Source organism: Lonchura striata, chromosome 8, assembly GCF_050655825.1.
Source record: "Lonchura striata isolate lonStrDom1 chromosome 8, ASM5065582v1, whole genome shotgun sequence".
NCBI classification, from domain to species: Eukaryota; Metazoa; Chordata; class Aves; order Passeriformes; family Estrildidae; genus Lonchura; species Lonchura striata.
In genome coordinates, this window is record NC_140710.1 from 23,460,299 (window position 1) to 23,477,873 (window position 17,575).

A 17,575-nucleotide genomic window follows, 5' to 3' on the forward strand; every position below is an offset into this window, starting at 1 on the left:
CTATGAACAAATGAAGTAGGCTCATAAGTGACTCCTCTGAGGTGCAGTCAGGTCCTATTGACTGATTTCATCTAGTCCAAGCCTCATCGTTTGAAAAGATAAAAATTATATCTTTGGAAGCATAGACCCTTCTGACATGAGAGATGTGGTGATTCCTGTTTTGTTTTAATGGACCCAAAATGGAAAATTTTGTATGCTTCCTTTGCATCACATCCTGCACTTTCCTGCTTATAAACTTTTCATACTTGATACCCCTTGTCGTGGTTTGACACGGAAAGATAATTTTTTCCGGAAGGAAGGGGTCAATTTAGATATTGACCAATTGAAAGTAGACACGTCTCTGAGAACACAGAGGGGTTGAAAGCAGAATTCCCAGGGGAACTCGCTCTCTTTGGTTCCGGTCAGCGTGCAGTGCAGACCTTCTCCCGCCCAGCCACGAGCTGGGTGGGGGAGGGGAAGCCCATGGCCTGAGAAAGGTAAGCCGAAAGCCCCAAGGGTAGTAAAAAGACTGGAACCGAGCTGGCCCCTGCAGATAGAAGGGTGGAAGAAATCTGGAATGTTTCCATTTTCCCCCCCTAGAGTTCCTCTCCCGAGAGGGAGAGAGAAAGCCGCAAGGAAAGAAGAGCGGGGGGAGCTGCAAGGTGCCCAGTTGTGTGGGAGTTGCTGGATGTCCGGGCATCGAGCCATCCTGGGAGTTCGGACTTTTAACCCTTTCTTGAGAAAATAAAAGCTTTGTGAATTTTCCTTTCCCCTCCTCGGTTTAAAAGAGAGGAAGAGAGACACCTTGGACCCTGAGATGCTAGAAAGAGAAATTCTGGATGGGAGGGGGACAAAGAGTAGCTTTTGACTGAACTTTTCCGTGTTAGCCACAACCTGAACCAAATCTTCTCCGTCAAGAGGGACTGTGTTTTGGGAGGATGCCAGTGAGTCAAGAAACCTGCTTCAGCTGAGAAAAAAAACAAAAGTGGAGTGAACAGAGAAAAGGTTGAGGGGTTTGTGGTGGCGCCCCCTTGCCCTGGAAAGGAAAGAGAAGAGAAGAAGATCTCTGTTCTTGAGCCCTCGGCCCCAGGGGAAAATGGGGGGGACTGTGGTCCCAAACAATGAAAAACTGAACTGTTGTTTTCTCCCCTCTTGGCAGGGCATCCTTGAAAGGAAAAATCCTAAAGGCAGTCTGACCATCCATGCATTGTGGTGAGAGCACTTTGCATGAAAAGGAGAAGAGTCACCATGGCAAACTTTTTCTCCGGGCGGTGCCATGTGTGACATGGAAACACAGGATGTGGAGCTGTGTTTCTTGAGGGGGTCTGTGGCACAGGAAAAACTCTGTTCCCTCGATAGACTGAATATCGATTGCTTGGAGGGTGGAAACCTGATTGAAGTCCAGATTATGTCTCACTGTGGTTTGTTGGAGTTGGGTGGTGGGAGGAGAAATGTTTTGCAAAGTTTTCATTTAAGCTTTGTGTGGTTTTTTTCCCCCCTTCTTTAGTTTTCTCTTTTCTTTAATAGTAGTAGTTTAATAAAGTTTTTTTCCTGTTATTAAGCTTAAGCCTGCTTTGCTCTATTCTAAATTCCACTTCACAGCATTCAAGGTAGAGATCACATTTTCATGAGGGCACTGGCATTGTGCCAGTGTCAAACCATGACATTTGGTTCCCTGACCGGGAAAAGATAAGATAAGATCAGATCAGATAAGATAAGATAAGATAAGATGGTGATAAAGTGAATGTTGTAAAATGGGATCAGGAAGAATAAGAGCAAAGCATGTGTTGGGTTTTGAGATGAATTGGGGTGAAGATTTAGTGTAAGTTTCTGTTTTATGTAAAATGTGTTGAATGTAATTTTGATAATGATTTTTTTGTAGTCTGTGTTCTCAGAGGCGAAGGGTGGAATGTCGTGGTTTGACACGGAAAGATAATTTTTTCCGGAAGGAAGGGGTCAATTTAGATATTGACCAATTGAAAGTAGACACGCCTCTGAGAACACAGAGGGGTTGAAAGCAGAATTCCCAGGGGAACTCGCTCTCTTTGGTTCCGGTCAGCGTGCAGTGCAGACCTTCCCCCGCCCAGCCACGAGCTGGGTGGGGGAGGGGAAGCCCATGGCCTGAGAAAGGTAAGCCGAAAGCCCCAAGGGTAGTAAAAAGACTGGAACCGAGCTGGCCCCTGCAGATAGAAGGGTGGAAGAAATCTGGAATGTCTCCATTTCCCCCCCCCAGAGTTCCTCTCCCGAGAGGGAGAGAGAAAGCCGCAAGGAAAGAAGAGCGGGGGGAGCTGCAAGGTGCCCAGTTGTGTGGGAGTTGCTGGATGTCCGGGCATCGAGCCATCCTGGGAGTTCGGCCTTTTAACCCTTTCTTGAGAAAATAAAAGCTTTGTGAATTTTCCTTTCCCCTCCTCGGTTTAAAAGAGAGGAAGAGAGACACCTTGGACCCTGAGATGCTAGAAAGAGAAATTCTGGATGGGAGGGGGACAAAGAGTAGCTTTTGACTGAACTTTTCCGTGTTAGCCACAACCTGAACCAAATCTTCTCCGTCAAGAGGGACTGTGTTTTGGGAGGATGCCAGTGAGTCAAGAAACCTGCTTCAGCTGAGAAAAAAAACAAAAGTGGAGTGAACAGAGAAAAGGTTGAGGGGTTTGTGGTGGCGCCCCCTTGCCCTGGAAAGGAAAGAGAAGAGAAGAAGATCTCTGTTCTTGAGCCCTCGGCCCCAGGGGAAAATGGGGGGGACTGTGGTCCCAAACAATGAAAAACTGAACTGTTGTTTTCTCCCCTCTTGGCAGGGCATCCTTGAAAGGAAAAATCCTAAAGGCAGTCTGACCATCCATGCATTGTGGTGAGAGCACTTTGCATGAAAAGGAGAAGAGTCACCATGGCAAACTTTTTCTCCGGGCGGTGCCATGTGTGACATGAAAACACAGGATGTGGAGCTGTGTTTCTTAAGGGGGTCTGTGGCACAGGAAAAACTCTGTTCCCTCGATAGACTGAATATCGATTGCTTGGAGGGTGGAAACCTGATTGAAGTCCAGATTATGTCTCACTGTGGTTTGTTGGAGTTGGGTGGTGGGAAGAGAAATGTTTTGCAAAGTTTTCATTTAAGCTTTGTGTGGTTTTTTTCCCCCCTTCTTTAGTTTTCTCTTTTCTTTAATAGTAGTAGTTTAATAAAGTTTTTTTCCTGTTATTAAGCTTAAGCCTGCTTTGCTCTATTCTAAATTCCACTTCACAGCATTCAAGGTAGAGATCACATTTTCATGAGGGCACTGGCATTGTGCCAGTGTCAAACCATGACACCCCTGCCATTTCTGAGATCTGGAGATCCCAGCCTGAAGTAAGAAGACAACAGGTAACTGGTAAAGCTTTGCACAGCTCTGGGTTACTGATATTGTTTGTGTGCAACTACTTAGCCACCATGGGCTGGTGAACATACAGTTATTGCAGAAAACATTCATTTTAAAAAAACAAAATATAGGACAAATACTGAAGAATTTTTACTCCTTGGTGTATCCCAAATTGGAAACCCACTTCTTTACTCATTCAGAAGGCATTCCCCAAAAGACAGTGGAATGTGGAGGCACCTTGTTTTGGGTAAAGATCCATGCTGTGACCCACTATTCCACCCAGCACCACATGCTAAAAGTGCCATGAGGATGGGAACCATCTCCTGCCATGAACTTCACCCACAAGTCAATAAGAAACCAGCACAATTCCCAGAAATGCAAGCCTGAGTGGTGCTTTGTGGAGGGAATACACTGGCAGGGAGCTGCTTCAATGCCCAGGCACTGCAGTTCCTAAATGGCTCTCTGGGGTAGCCTCTCACAGTGGGAGCAGAGATCCAGGGTGAGCAAACACAGGGCAAAGGCTAAGCCAAAAGCAGCTGAGATCCTGCTGGAAACAGGAAAAGTGGAGGGGGAAATTGCAGAAGTTACAAGTAAGCACATGGACCAAATAGATATTTATTGTGGAGTTATGATACTTTATCACATAGACTTCTGAAGAAAAGAAATTTAACAGCCACAAGCAATTTTTGTACAAACCTATTAAATGAAAACTATTTCTACTCTTTTTTATAACAATTTCTTTATCTCTGTATTAGCTGCTCAAAAAGCAGCTTGAAAAGCACAACAGTCTGCACATAGCAATAGCCTCTCTGAACTAAAAGAGAAAAAAGAGAAGTTCATAAATGGGGGGGGAAGTACTTGAATATATTAAGATCATATAGACTACAATCAGAAGGGACCACAACCAGTGGTACACTCAAGTCCAGACTCTTCATTAAATTCCCTTTACAGAAAGAGAAGATAGCATCAGATAAACATGCAATTCAGCAGTCCAGATTTTACTGCTGGAGACATGATTGCTGGGAAATACTTCTGTGACCCTTCTGAACAAGGATGGCAATGAATACTTGATAGAAACTTTGGCAGTACTTTGAATGTCTATGTACGACTACACATGCAACATAAATTAGATCTTTTCTGTTTCTTCTTTGTCTTGCAGTTTCATTCAGGACCTGTATATGATCTTGCTTGTCAATCACAAGCACACAGGTGCACTTAAAAGTGACAATCTATTGTGCAACATCCCGTTTTTAACAATAATTTCTCATTCACAATATAATGATTTTCATTTTAGCTGAAGGACACTTTGCAGTCACCCAGTGCTGCTCTGGCACATTTAAAAGGTCTCATCATCAAATTCTTTGAATCAAATTGTGACACAATATTAAGAAAGATCAATTTCCCTTGCAAGCTACTATTGCACTTTTGAAATAAAAATTTATAGCAACAAATGTTAGTGTTTATGTGTGGGTACAAAGGGAGCAAGTCCCCCAGGAGGGTGAGGGAAAGCTTGAAGTGGCAATTACAGAGTGAGAGAGTTACAAAACTCTGTTCATAATTGTGTATAAATAGAGAAAAATGTGATTTTTACATACTTAAACTTTTTTTTTTTCATTTAGGAGTGAAATTAAATCTAACTACTATTAATATCATTATATTTTAGAGCAGAGTTGTCAACTTCCCCCTGAAGTCATCATGCAGCCTATCATCACACACTGTAGAGAGGCCATTTTTGCCATTATGAATGCTTCAGGTATGTCACAAAGTTAATTCTAGTGAGATAAACTTTCTAAATTCAAATTTCAGTATTAAAATTACAGTAAACCTTAATAAGCTCTGTCTCTAGAAGTTAAAGAAGAAAGAGAGTTTAAGAAAAAAGGAGATTATTAAATATGAACATTTTTAAAAAATCTATTCTCCCTTTATATTTTACCTCAAAATAGGATTTTGCAACGAGGACGGAAAAAGAAAAGCTTACGCAACATCAGCACCTTTTCACCTTTCACTAAAAGGCCCTTCTTTACTTAAGGCATAAGTCTCTGTCTAAAGACAATTTTTCAATGCTTTTACAAAGTCAAATGAAAACACTGATTCAAGTGAAGTATACCTAATTTATTCTTATTTCTAACTTTACTAGGAGTAAATGAAAAAGAGTAGGAAAGCTCCGTAAGAGCTGATAAAAGCTTTTATAGATTTATAGTAGCAAAATCCTGGGTTTTCCTACTGAAAAGGTTTGTTTAATGTAGCAGACAATATTCAGCATCATTGCAACAATCAGCATGTTCAGATATGGAGCATCAGCAAAATTAATGACAGGAAGGTCACACTTTACCCCAAGAAAACAACGGCTGCTGAGACACCTTAGCAAGGTGTGCACTGGCAACTCTGTTACTCAGACTTTATAAATCAAGTCTGGCTTTCTTTCTGAAAAATATGTTCCAGTTTATCCCCCAATCCAGTTGAAGGAGAAGTTTATGACCTGCCTTGCCTCGTGGATTAGCCGAGATGACAATGACAGTCTTTATAGGCCTTTAACACCAAAACCAAAATATCTTATTGATGCTAATGTTAACAATGTGGTCAAAAATCAAGGCCAGGGAAGAAAATGTCCTGGTTTTCAGCTGGGCTGCAGCCACAATAGTATTTATGAAGTCAGTAAAACATGCATGGACACACTCTACTGATAGGTTTTTAAATATTTTTATATCAACACCATGTGTACAAATCAACGAGGAAAAAAATACAGGTCCATGGGTAGCAGTTTTTCTGCACAGCTGATCTTTAAGGCACAAGGTGCAGTAAGACTGGAATGCTGATCTGCATTAGATTCTGATAGATTTTAAATGACACTTTTAGTTATTCAAAGCATGTTGTGATCCTGACATGTTTGAGAATACTTAGAAACATGAGTGAGAATTAGAACTGACAAGCCATGCAAAGAATCTAAGTGGACTGTCATTTTTATTTATAGTGCCATTCTTATGTTACTGACATCATGATTAAGAAGACTGCACGTTACCACCTCTTTTGTGCATTGAACAAGTTGCACTGTATCACCAAATGAGCTAAAGTGATTGATCCATACCTTTTAGGAAGGATGGAGCAACCCTAGCAAAGGCAACAAGCCACTCTTCTGAGTACTAATAACATAAATTAACATAAACAGATTATAAAACTATCAAGTATCTCTGTTAATGACTTACAGAAATGCATTACTTTAGTAGTGAACTAATAGTACAAAAAAAAAACCCATATAAATATATGATAATAATGCCTTTATGGTTCATATTCACCCAAAGCCCCAAATAAAACTAGCAAATATTAACCTTGTTTCACATCATCTTCTAGTTCACAGTCAAAAGTCTTTAGCCAGTATCACACCCATAGGTTTTGTTTCAAGTCTCAAAATAAGTCAGGAATAGTTTTTGAATCTGTTGAAGCCCCACACTACACAAGAAACCAAAAACTCTCATTCCTCCAACGAAGATGCTGGAGCACCTTCAGCAACCCCTGTTCTTCATGGTATTTTAGCAGCAAACACATCATGTAACATCTTCAGGTGAATTAAAGGAAATAAGGAGAAGAAATACAATTAGTGCAGCAGTCTTAGATCTGAGATTTAGTGTGCTTTGCATGTCCATTTTGAAAAAGTTTCAGACTTTTTAAGAAAAAAAGCTTGGAAGAAGATTCTAACCATGCAGAAGATAAGTTCAGGCACATAGACTTACAAGAGAAAATCCTTGACATTGCCAAGCTTTCACAGCTCTGATTCACCTGCCTTCCAAATCTACATACCCTGTTTCTGCTGGGTTTGTGTGGCATCCTCTCCTAAACTCCTTCATTTTTCCAACCCCAGTATCTGTCTCCTGTTGAGGACAACTCCTCTCTCTGCCCGTGAATTTCTCACCTCACCACACCACACTTACCTGCCTCCCCAGCTCACTTGTGACAACTGCTAATTCATTCCCAAGCTCCTATCACCTGCAGCACACCCAGATGGTTCTGTCAGAGCCTATCTGGGGACAGCAGTGACTCGTACCCACACCACAGTGCTGAGAGAGGAGGTTCAGAGGCAATCTGGCTTTAGCAGGAGCTCTTTGAAGCTCCTTCTGACTCGTGGTGCAGACAGCAAGAGCGAGAGATGACTCTGCCTGTGGCTGTGTGCCCTGAGGAGCTGAGCTAAGGCTGGTTTGTCACAACTGTGCACCCAGCTGCAAGAATTTAAGTTCCTGGAGGGGAGGGAGGGGAGCTATTTCTGTAACATGCCATGGCAATCACTACTGATGCATACAGCACACTGTCCAAGGAGACAGAAAATTTACCGGGGGATGGTTATTCACACTAAATCCCACCTTCTCTGCACACCGCGTGGCATTTTCCCTAGTGCAAAGCGAAGGTGAAGCTGCAGGATGTGGGGATGCAGGGGAGGTGCCCTCCCAGGCTCGGTGTGCTCCCAGCCCAGTCAGACACAGGGGCTCCTGCAGACCCTTGGCGGTATGAGCACCAGGGGCAGAGATCCACAGGCACGGGGCCAGCTGGTGCCTACAGGCACGCAAAGGCAGCCTATTCACACAGAAACAGTCAGGAACAGAGCTTAAATACTGGGCAAGCCGTGGTGACAACAGGCAGTGCAGACCGCCAGCCTGATCGCGCTTAACCGGCCTCTTGCATCTCCCTGCTCTCTCTTTTTCCCATGCTCATTCTTCCCCCCATTTGCATCTGCCTTTCCTTTTCCCTGAAGGAAAAACCCACTCCTGCATACTTTTCCCATTGGTTCAAATTTTACTACACCTGTGCCTACCCATTGTCTAGGTGATCTAAGCTTTCTACCACGCGTTAACAACAGTTACCCAAGTCCTGTTGGTATTCTAAGTTTTCACGCCCCTAGAGACCCCCTTCAATTATCTGTGAATTTCATTATCTCTCACCTAACTCCTCGTTAACCAACCTGTGAAATCCAGCTAAGCTCAGGGTACTGTCTGTACCCAAAGCTGGTATCTCTGAGGTCATATTACCGAGGTCATCTCACTATTATACAGTATTATTGTCATGGCTATCTAGGTTTTGAGAGATTCCCTTTCCTGAAAGGTCCCCCTTGCAGTTATTGGCATTTCTCATGCAATTCCCCCTTGGCCATCTGTGCAATCTGACCACACCCCACTGCAGCACACACCTTCGATCCACTCATTTCTGCTGTCATCTGCTGTCACGTCTTCTCACACCTCTTCACGCCTTTAGTTTTCCTTTCTGCTAAATCCGTCTATCCTTCCAACTGCTTATCCCACTTACCCTTTCATTCTGGCTTAAAGTCTAAAGATGGATGCTCAGAGAAAATGAGATGATTCATGGAATGTAAGTAGATCTGACTTTCCCTTGCATAGTGTTGGAACTACAAGGCTTTTTACATATATTTATCCTCCAGCAAAGGAAAAAGAAACCTTATAATTTGTATTGTTAGTTTCCCCCCTTTAAGTCCAAGGAAAGCAGTGTCAGTATAGTCTCCTTCCTTTCTTTTGCCCATCAGATTTTTGCCTCTGAAAACAGTCATCCATAAGAACTCTCTCCAGCAGATGTCAGTTCATACTTCTGATAATGAGAATTTTGCAAAGAAAACAAGCAGAGAAAAGGGGATGATGAAGCAGGACTCTTCAGTGTCAGGAAGATGAAAAGTTTCTCTTCCTATTTACTGGTGGTGCAACAGCTGAGCTCCCATTAGTTTAACTCATGCACTCGGGATTCATGTCTCTGCTCCATTAATCACTTCATCTCTCACTGGGAAAGCAGAAACGCACACAGGGGCTGCTTTTTGTGATCGTGACAAGATTGCCCCGTGCAGTAAATTACATAGAAAAGGGTCAATAATGCATAATTTTAAACTTAAATTGGCAAAGATTCATTAATATTGATAAAAATAACTATGCTTTGATGTTTCAGGGTACTTGCATGTGGCTAATGCAGGTACTCAGGGCAGAGCTAGTTCCAAGAGGTGTCAAATAAACCCCCTGTGGCCTCTATCACCTATTGTGCTGACCTCCTCACATCACACACCAACTGAGCCAATCCTGTTTCCCAGCTCTCCAATTCCCTGCAACACCAAAACACAATTGTGATCCATTTACACTGCAGAACCACCTGTTAGAGACAGGATCCATCAGGACTTGCTCTCACAGTAAGCAGAAATAAACAGCAGAGCTCCAGCAGGAGCACCAGCGTTCTGCCACAAAATGAGCATTCTTGTAGGAATCTTCCAGCATGGTGCTGCTGTGCCTGGCCTTGTCCTGAGCAGGAAGCATCACTGCCTCCTCCTTCTCAAATGGTTTGTCTAGAATCAAGTCTAGAATCAAGAAGGGACCAACCTGGTCCCCAAGAATTGCTGGCATCCATGCAGTGAGTACCTAAACAGACAAGGTACACAGGCCAAATTCCTTCAATTTGTTTGAAATATGTACAGCTCCGCAAATAAAGAAACAGCTCAACACCAGTGGAAGAGGTATAGATCAGTGGAGCAAGAAACTTTGAATTCCTAAAGAGGGAACTGGGGAAAATGGGCAAATAAATCACACTCTACTGTGATTGTTATATTGAAGTTAGCAGGAGTTGAAGGTGGTTCAATTTTGTAGGCCATGAATTTGCAGAGAAATATCATTTTGATCGCATTCAATTTTGGGCACATTAAGACCCCAAAAGCTGCTTTCCAATGAACATTTGACTTCTGATAATCAAGGTTCCCACTTCCAAACTAGGCATCTAAAATTACTTTTTCAAAACCACAGCATTCATTATTAAGGCACAGTATATTAGTGATCAATCCAGTGTGCCAACTCAAATTCTAAAGAATATTCATTTATTCAAATTATTTCTTCAGCGTCAAAACTGACACTTAAGCACTCAGTATTTACATATACCCTTAAGCAATTGCTCTCTGATTAGTTTTAAAATAACCATAGTAACCAAGTGTAATCATAAAACTCATATTTCAGAGTGAGGACTCAGTATTGTAAACACTGTAAGAGATTAGCCCATTACAGCAAAGAGCATGGAGCCTGAGCAACAAAAACAGATAAAATATAGAGGAAAGACTATAAACACAAAGCAGACTGATCAAGGAGTTCTTCTTGTTTCTTTGAAAGAAAAAAATAGGTTAGTAAGCTAGGAGTAAGCAAGAGAAGTGGGGGGAAGAAAGGGGGACACTGATGCTAAAAGCAAGTGAGAGAGAAAGTGAGGGAGGCAAGTGGGGGGAAAACAGATGAGGAAAGGAATTATAGACTGGGAAAGTAGGAGAGAGAAGGGATTAGATAAAATGATCCATTGCCACAGAGCCAAGGACATCCAGCCAGAGCCCAGGAAGGACATTCCATGTCCAAAGGCTCCTGATTTGCCTGCTTTCACAATAATCGTCTCCTCAGGTGTTACAAAGGATGAGGGAGCAATAATCTGACCTCCCACGGAACACCTTCACCTCAGAATCTGTTTCCAAGTCAATTTTTAACACTATAAACTCCAAAACTACATTTATCTTAAGCCAACTCCTCCACAGTGCTCAGTTCAAGTTTTATAGGGGTATCCAACATTAATATTTTTCATATCTTAAATGGGAGCAGGCTCTCATAATTATTAATTTTGTAATATAGTACTTGAAAAAGAAAAATATATCTAAATAATATAAAAAATAATATAAATAAATAATATAAAAATATATCTAAATAATGTCATTTATGTCTGTGTTAAAGTATGCCTAGATTGCTAATTTGTTATTTTCAAAGTCACCTCAAGACTGGCTTTTTGCTCCTTTTCAAATTTCCCTGCTGCTTTCCACAAGCAAGTCTCTGTGTGTTCCACATGCTCTACACCTTGGTCAATGTTTGTTCTACATTCACTACCACTGAATTTAGTTCACATTTGTGTTTCAGATCTGCAAATGCTTTCTGCTCTCTTTATAACCCCTCTAACTGGCTTTATGCAGCTCATAAGGCTGCATTCCTTTGCTGCCCATGGGCTGGTTTGGGTTTAGCTCTGGTGTCTGGTATTGCTGTACTTTTGAGGTTTCTGACAATGAATAGCTCACTCTCCACAGAACAACTGCTTGTGATTACTTTGCATTAGTTTAAGGAAGATTCATAATGTTTGGTGTTCTGCTACACATCTTTACAAAGCCAAGCAAAAGGCAAAACAAAGTAGGTCGTTGTCCTTTTGTCACTACATAATAATCTTCATATCTGCAATTTCCTATTGTTTCACAGTTTAATATTTTGAGTTTAGGTAAGATTTCAGCCTTATTTCTACTCCATGTACCAGGCTTACTCTAAAGAGCATCTGTATATCTGGCTTGATTGGATTTTTTCCACATCTTTTCTTTTTATTAATCCATTAAGAAACAAATTAAATTTGTATGGCTTATGTTCCAAGCCCCTATGGCAGAGAGTTGGAACTATATGATCTTCCAGGTTTCTTCCAACCCACATGGTGCTATGAATCTCAGAAATCCAGATTAATAATATCTGAGGCAGTCTCTCAGCACTCAAGGACTAAAATGTTTTATACTTTTATTAATGGAAGATTAAACTCCAAAAGTAGAGTTGATACAGAAATCCTGAATAAAGGAGTAAATATTCAAGCATATGCTCTTTAACTTACAGCAATAAAAGTGTTTGTCACCTCCACATAGCTCAAATAGGAGCTATGTGGAAGTTACTAACAGCATAGACTAACAAAGCATAAGATTATCTGAAAACTGGGACTGAGTAAGTTTGTTTAGATTTTTCTGCCTGTGTAGTCCTACAAATTATGCTTCAGTCTTATCTGCAAGAGTATCCTCACAGCTACAATGATTAAAAATACTCATGAATGGGCCCTGGGAATTTGACAGTTATTAAAACACAAAGAGACTCATATCAAAATCCTCAGAAATAACTTTCTAGGAATCACAAATCTGTAAGACATGGAACAGGCACGGGAAAAAAAGCAGGAAGGGATTCCATGAATTTGTTTTCCTCTAGAACTCAGGCCACAACCTTGGCCATTGAGTAGCCTGTGTCACACCAAAGCATTTCCTGCTGAAATCCCTTCAAAGATTTTGAGTTTCTCATGCTCCTTCCAGTGCCCTCAGAGCAGTTTTGTCATTTCCTTAATTGATATTTTAACTTGGAGATTTCTCTGCAATTCTTTAACAGAACAGTACAATCATTGCTTTTTTCTTTTGCCTAAAAAATGCCTTATGGGGAATATCTTAGAGTGTTTTTCTTTTAACAAAGGCTTATGAATAATTTAATGTAACCCCTTTCTAAATCTTGGGATGGAGAGTCTATAGCAAGTAAGAGAAGTTTGGAAGAAATACCTTGTAACTGGTTTATTAAACATGAACAGCAAGCTGTGCTGAAGCTTAGGGGATTTTATATTTTGGGAATTGATAAAGGGCAAATTCATTTTAGAAGATGGATATAGAAACAAGAGCTGTTCAACAACAAAATACAAGAGCTGTTCAAAGAGTGACTTTTATTTGCCATCCAGGATGATAAAGATTCATCATAAAAATTTTCCACTTTTGTTGGAGCAGGTGGGGGGAAGACAGCTCTAAATAAGCCAAAGCTAAACATGGAAAAAGAAGTGAGAAGAACTCAAGGGGAAAAAACCAAAGCAACAACAACAAAACAACCACCAAAAAAACCTGTTTCTGTTTGTTTTGACTATATTATATTTCTTTCAAATCAAAATTCTTCTGTCCAGGCCTCAAAACAGCTGGTTTTTCTAAAGTTACTGAAATTCCCTGCCTGATTTCTGATGGAAGCTCAGACAAAACCAAAGCACTCCTAAGGAATGTTACAATTCCAGGGATGCAGTGTTTTCCAGCAGAAAGACAATTTTTCCAGAAACTGTAAGCATTTTAAATATCAATACCAGTGTTGATTCAATTACTTAAGGTTAACATTTCAGTCAACACTTTTAAATATTGTATAAATTAATTTTCCTGCTATTCCCATAGCTTTGAGGATATGAAGTTAAAAATTAAATTCTGCTTATATTAAAAAGTATTTCAGAATTCTATTTCAAAACCTTGAATGAGAAACAAAGAAACTTCCCTGTTAAGTTTACTGCCTATTTAAAATCTTGTGGCTTGTTGTTTTTTATTCCTTAGTGCTGGAAAATGGAAATGGCAACTCATTCAAAGGTCCAGCAGAGAAGCATTGGCTGTATATACACTGGCTTATAGATGTATTGGTAAAGGTTTTATGCAGAACCGCTAAAATTAACCAGAAAAATCTCTCCAGCTCCAGTAAGCCTATGCTTGATTTTATTAAGACAACATTTTTGCCTTCTTTCCTCTCAGGTGGTTTGTTTTGTTGTTGGCTTTTTTTTTTATTTTTTTAAATGTACTGCCTTTTTCTTTGTTTCTTTATGTTTTAGAGAATGTTTGCCTATTTGCTCTTGTCTGAATACTGGGAGTTGTATTATGCCTTAAAGGAGTATAAATAAAGCTATTAAAAGAACATATATATCTCTCTTCCTGAATCTCAAGTTGAAATTTATTTTCAAACTAGGTTTGTCCTTCATTTCTACTATTGTTTGAATATGCTGATTTTTATGCAGATCAGAAGTTCAGCACTTTCTAGCACTTTGAGCTCATAATACAAGAAAAAGAGTATTTATAGGTGACTGAAAAGTGGTGAGCTCAGTTTTCACTCCACAGGAAAAGATTATGGGAAAAGCCACAGCTCCAGTACACTTGGCAAAAGACAATTGAAGGGATTGCAGAATAGGAACTGGATGAGAAAATAAGGCTCTTTTTTTTTTTTTCTCTTTCCAGAGATTACCAGAGAACTTCAGTTTATGAAAATAAACCATTCAAATAACCTATTTTCCACTGTTCTGAAACAGTCATGCTTCTCTGACAGCAACAAAAATTGCTTAACTTCCACAGAAGTTCAGTGGCATTAAACACAGGCATAGCCAATAATATGGTGTAACAACACACCATATTATGGTGAACACAAACTGACCTCAGTTTGCACAGCTAGAGCAGCAAAGGCACCTTTGGCTGGCAGAGCTGTTGTTAGCCCTGCAGGCTGTGGTGTCCCAGCTGACACGCCCCACTGCAGCAGCAGAGATTGCTGAGCCAGGCTGAGCAAGGAGAGACATCCACTCAGTGCTGGACCTTACCTCTCCTTCCTCACTTTTGCCTGTCACTGCAAAGGGATTAAAAGCACATTCTCTAAACATCAAATGGGTTTTTTTCAACCTTAATTTCATTTGACATGTGGATCAGTCATGTGTTGAGTGTGCACTGCCATGTGCTGCTGCTCAGCCATGGCAGTCAGGATGAAAATGGTATCCTGGCTGCCTTTGGGAATTGCTTTGTCAGACTCTTGATGCTGTCCCAGAAGCCCCACATCTCCAAACCAATGTTTAGTCAGTACCTCTTAGTTCAGTTTGTCTGATTAGACACCTTGAAATATTTAGAATGATCTCATTAGATTGGTCAACAAATACGGAAAGTAGTGTTGCTTACTCATTATCAGTAATTCAGTACAAATTCCAGGCCCCTTGTGAAATTATTTTTGTATTTTCTCTTGCTTCTCTCTTTTTTACTCCATAGATGTCTTCTCTGTCCCTTTTCCTTAATTTCTGATGTTTTTGTTTGTGTTTTATCATTTCACACCAAAGTTGAATGCCCTCACAAATCACCTGTTAGGAATATTCTTGTATAATTTTTCAGACATGGAAAAGCAGAGATGTAAGAGCTGTTCCAAGAGTGATTTTCATTTGCCATCATATTTATGTGAAGTAGAAGCCTTTGTTCTAAATGAAATAATCAAATTATAAGTGCCTTATAAAATGGGACATTCTTCTGTCTCCTAAACAGAATTTATCCATGAAGTCTGCCTGAGAGCTCAATCTTTCAGAAGTCAGCCATCACCTCAATAGGAATTAATTTATGTAAAAGAGTATGTATTAATGCAAGGTACACAACGTCTACATTGAGGAAGGACAGTGGTCAGAGGAAGGTGAAGACTCTATATTTAAAGGCTGTTGTAGCTAGAAATGAGGCAAACTCTCCTCACAGTACAGAACCAGCTCATAGGTACAGATAGAAACACTTCTGGGTATTTGCGAGTTCTGTAAAGTCTTCTGAAGCTAAGATGTAAATTGGGACACAGACTGAACCTCAAAGTCCTGAGTTTGGTGGTTTTGTGCATCTAGGTTTTTTGTTTGTTTTTTAATGTAGTCAGACTGCAGGGACAGCAAAGCTTTGCCAGCCTTTAAATCCACAGAGAAATGCTCATGAGATAAACAGCTGTCATTTTAAAAGGTGTTGCTGTATGTCCCTTCTTTGCCCTTCCCCTGAGAATACAGTGCCAGAAGAAAAGCACTACAGTCCTAGACTGACAACCCAAGGCACCACAGTGAAGCTTTCCCAAGCAAGAAAAAACCCAAGCAGGACACAGCCCCCTCTCCACAGCCCCTTCTCCACAATTCTTCAATTTGAGACCAGCCTGAGATCTCAGCTGAACTGTTTCCAGCTATCAGGACAGCAAAATATTTATAAAGTTAATTTTGGGCTCTCATGTTAGGATAGCATACAGAGTCTGACACCTCTTGAGAAAACTGAGTCACATCAAATTACCAGTCTCTGGCAGAAACGATATTTGAAGCATATGCTGCTACCATAAAGTGCTGCTTTTATTTCAGGAAGACAGGAAGAATCTGAAGCGGTCTGCACTGCACAAAGAACTACCACTATTGCCATATGCCCACTCAAAAGAATTGGTCTGAAAGCTGCCTTTAACTTGTGCAATAAAAACTGCTTTCCATCTCCTAAAGGAGGTACAATAGCACCAACTGCTGCTAGCTCAACGGGTGACTTCTGGATCTTATTGCTCTAAACAGGAACGACTGCCCAGCACAAAAGCTCCTTTACCTCATGGATCTGCTGCAGCCCATCTTTGGCCCCAGCTGCCAGGGAAGCTCTTTCATCTCTCTTCAGCTGAAACCTCCCCTGATCTGAGCGATAAGACAGAAACCATGCTGAGGAGGGGGGATCCAGAGAAGAAAGCACCTTCCTGGTTACAAAACAATAACCAAACCTCTCCCCCTGAAAAGTCAGCAGAAATTAGACTGTATTAAAGAACTCCTGTGTCATTCTTGTGCTTTGAAATGGCCTCTCCAGATGTTCTCTATCTCCATCACATATTTCCGTGTCTGACCCGCCCCCCTTTGCCTTGCTCAGCAGTCACAGACAAAGCAGAGATGTACGGAAGATCCAACAGCCGGCTCCAGGCTCTAACAAAAGGACGGTGGGAGCTGAGAGATTTTAGAAGCCACATTTAACAAGTGTATTTAAGAACTTGACTTGAACTCCTTTTCTAAACTCTCTATTCTAACAGAGTATTTGGGAAAGGAGGAAACGTTTTAAAGATAAAAAAAGAGTTACAATTCTGTGCTCTATTCTTATCCAAAGAAATCTTCTTTCACACATGCTGTTACAACATCAACAAAATACAGCAGATTGCATTGGCAGATTATTTAATAATTTGAAGGTAAAAATAATGGAGCAATTACAACGTAACATATACATATGTAAAGACCCCTGGTGCTCAAATCTTATGGCTAATAATAGTTAACAATGGCAAGAGTTTAAGTGTCACTCATAATTTCTGGTTGCCTCTGAAGTGTAGCAGATATGAGGACCTTCTCACTTCACCTCCAGTCAGAGGGAACTGGCCATTTTCTAAGCATTATTGTCCTCTAATCTGTGCTACAATTTGATAATTATTTTGACTATTAACTTAGCTGCTTACCTGCATTCTGGTAACTACAGAATTCCAGAGCCCCGAAGCTCTTTCGACTGCTGCTTTTGAACAATTAGAAATTTGTAACAAAAGACTTGTGCCAAGGTCAGGGAGGAAATTTTAAAATATGTACAAAGACATCAAACTGTTAATAAATGCAAATATATTAATGGCATCTGTAAACACTGCTTGGAAAGACAACACACCTGCTTTTCACCTCTAACGTCTACTTCAAGAACTAAGCAAATCATGGTAAGGTAGGAGCTCTAACCCAAAATCTAATGCCCAGATGAAATCCAGCGTCCCAAGATAAAGTGTTCTTTAGCTGATAATGTGCTCTAGAAAGACATATAAGGGCCCTTCCATTTGCAATGTGCCACCACACAGGAATTTGTCTCATTTTAATCCACTGCAGTCCCCTATAAAGACTGCCTTAATCAAGTGAGCAAACTCTGGCCCTGGTTC

General features: G+C 40.7%; 1 long non-coding RNA gene across 1 annotated transcript; it reads left to right on the forward strand.

Annotated features, from left to right (window-relative positions):
• The first annotated feature begins 385 nt into the window (after positions 1-385).
• Positions 386-3,179, forward strand: LOC146766777 (uncharacterized). The gene is made up of 3 exons (XR_014956953.1): positions 386-476; positions 580-2,109; positions 2,213-3,179. It is a non-coding gene; the product is annotated as an uncharacterized LOC146766777 (long non-coding RNA).
• The last annotated feature ends 14,396 nt before the right edge of the window (positions 3,180-17,575 follow it).